The sequence below is a fragment of the Cupressus sempervirens genome, chromosome 1 (assembly GCF_028749045.1).
Source record: "Cupressus sempervirens isolate cs-2001-9-10 chromosome 1, ASM2874904v1, whole genome shotgun sequence".
Taxonomy (NCBI): domain Eukaryota; kingdom Viridiplantae; phylum Streptophyta; class Pinopsida; order Cupressales; family Cupressaceae; genus Cupressus; species Cupressus sempervirens.
Window position 1 is genome coordinate 79,756,980 of NC_143118.1, and position 2,798 is coordinate 79,759,777.

The window sequence follows — 2,798 nt, forward strand, 5'->3', positions numbered from 1 at the left end:
AGATTTAAAGAACTTTTATCAAAGAACATACACTAAAACCTAGAGTTAATTTGTACCTTAAATTTGTTCCTAGGAAGATGCATAAAATGAGGGTTTGAATGAAGACATGAAAATCACTTGTCTGTAATGAAACCATCCATGCTCTCTTTTGCTAGATTAATATTTCCTTTAATGTTTACAACTTTTCTCTCTTTGACCATGCTCATGGCTTCTAGAATGGAGAACTCCTACAAGGAGAGGTGTTAACACCTTCCTTTGTTCCCTCTTGGGCCATGATTATTAAAGTGGAGCTAAGTAAATGATAACTCCAAGCTCTCCCTACCTATGTTGACTTGTGACTTCCCATGCATGTATATTTAGTTTCTTAAAATTGTGAGCTTCACCAGTGGTTTTATATTCATTATCTCCCCCATAGAAGTTCTCATTCGATCACTGTTAGGTTGAGAATTCTCTCTCATGGACCAAGTCTTTGGATCATAAGAATTTGCATCCAAATTTAAAAGATACTTGGTAGTGTCTTCTCTAATTTGTAAGTTTCTAACTGTACCTATGCTACCACCTCCTATGGTACACACACACTTTTCTACCTTAGCAAAGTCCATTTGCTTGCTCTTATCAACCTTAACTTCATTAACCTTTAAAGCATCCTCATCATCTTCTTTAGTATTATTATTATTTTCCCCAGTTTTATCAATTGTTTTTCATTCTGAAATTTCCTCCTTGCATCATCCTTTGTATTATACCTATCTATAACATGGGCATATGTGGTTGGATCATATCCATTCTAAAAATCTCATTTTCCATCATAATCCAACTCAAAGGCTTCAACTTTTTCATCAGGTGTTATTCGCTTGTTTGTCCATTTTACTCCAACTTTACGAGACCTTTCCATGTAAGACTTACTATCATGTGTCATTGCCCCACAATTTATGCATGCACCTTTTTTTTTATCTATCAACCTGGTAGACCCTGGCACCTCTATAAAACTAGTCCTTTAAATAGTTTGAATCTGACTTGCATTTCCTTTGATATTTCAAACTCGGCCTCTCTGCATTGAGATACCATGGAGTTGATGACATATATTGAGGGATGTGAGGGTTGATCTCCTTTCCATCTTCATCAAGTTCTGCCAATGCAAGTCTAGCCTTTCGAGCCTCTTCTAACTCCAACTACTTTCTGTGAACTTTTATTGATTTAAAAGACCCCAAGGCTATCATCATTTCTACTAGTTTACTAGCTCAATTTGATGTAGAGATCAGAGATTCAAGAGGGGGGCTAAAGAAAATTGCACATCAAGTACCCAAGACAATGGGGAAGTTGCCATTATACATTGCCAAACATCTAATGGAAGTATACAATAGGAAGTACTTCTCATTCAAATACAAAAACTTTATAAAAGATGTGCAAGATACAGCAAGCAAAAGTGAAACAAGTATCAAAATCATTCTGATCTTGTATCGTGTGGCTCTTTGTAGTCTATGTTGTCTAGCTCCAAGAAAATGAGTTTATGCCTCTATTGAAATGGTTTACTCCATTCTTGATGTTTTCAGTAGATAAGAGGCATAAAGTTGTGGTTGCACTTGATTTAAAACATAAAAAATATTCCCCTTTAAAAAGATCCACTAGTCCCCAAATCCACACCTCATCAATCAGAAGATATTACTTAGGCCCAAAAGTGGGTTTGGCTAAAAAAATTTCATTTTCAAACACCTAAACTATCAAAACTAACTCATTCACCCTCTAGCACTGATTTGAAACAAATTTGACCATTGAAATTGAATTTGAAGCTCATTTTACATCTTTTTCCAAATTGTCAATCTTGTGTCAGGAGGTCCTTTAACTGGCCTTAAAAACTAACCAAAACACCTGATCAGGCTCTGGAATCAAAAAAACTAATTCTTTTGTTAGCCTCAAAATGGTTTTTGACACTTGAGTGCCAACACACTTAACCACTTTCTACATTGGATCCGAGTACACCATGTATGCCGAGCTACAACATGAGCCGAGTAAGGAAAGCCTTTAGGTGCCGAGTGATTTTCAGGTGCTGAGTAGCCTTCAGGTGCCAAGTGAAGATCAGGTGCTGAGTGAAGATCAAGTGTTGAGTGATCTTCAGGTGCTAAGTACCCTTTAGGTATCGAGCATGATACAAGTGCCAAGTGGTATTTGAGTGTCGAGTCATAGATGATGCCGAGCAATATAGAAATACAATAGGAGCTGAGTAAGCTAGTTTGTTACATGTGTCAAGAATCTGGAATTAGTGAGTGCTGAGCAACACAGAATGCACATATGAGTTTGTAACTTTACAAATGCAGATGTAAATTGTTTTCATGGCTAACATATGATGAATCTCAAAGGATTAAAAAGATAAGAACAAATCTTTTGTCTTTCCTATGCAATCTACATGCAGCCAATAAGAAAAATGGAGAAGGCATGCAACCAATAGTAAATGTGAAAGGAATGAGTGGGAAATAGAGATTCAATATGGATCATAGATCCATACCTAACCCTAAGTCTTCGAATGTCTTTATAAGGAAGACTAAATCTCATTGTATGAGGGATGGATAAGGGTGTGTAAGGAAAAATATTTTTCAAAGTGAAGATTATTAGATCAAAGAGGATCAAGATCAGAAAAAGTAGAACAAGTGCCTATATTCAGCAATTGAAGGATTGTAAGCTATCAGGTTTATTATACCTAATACTCTCTATCAATTGTGTTAGAAAAGAAACCCTATGGTGATAGGTTAGCCTAATAGCTATTCTATAGATCCTTTAAATAAGTGATTAAATCCTTTAACAAG

General features: G+C 35.9%; 1 pseudogene; it reads right to left on the reverse strand.

Annotated features, from left to right (window-relative positions):
• Positions 1 to 318: 318 nt before the first annotated feature.
• LOC149576321 (pre-mRNA-splicing factor SLU7 pseudogene) lies at positions 319 to 1,220 on the reverse strand (annotated as a pseudogene).
• Positions 1,221 to 2,798: the final 1,578 nt, after the last annotated feature.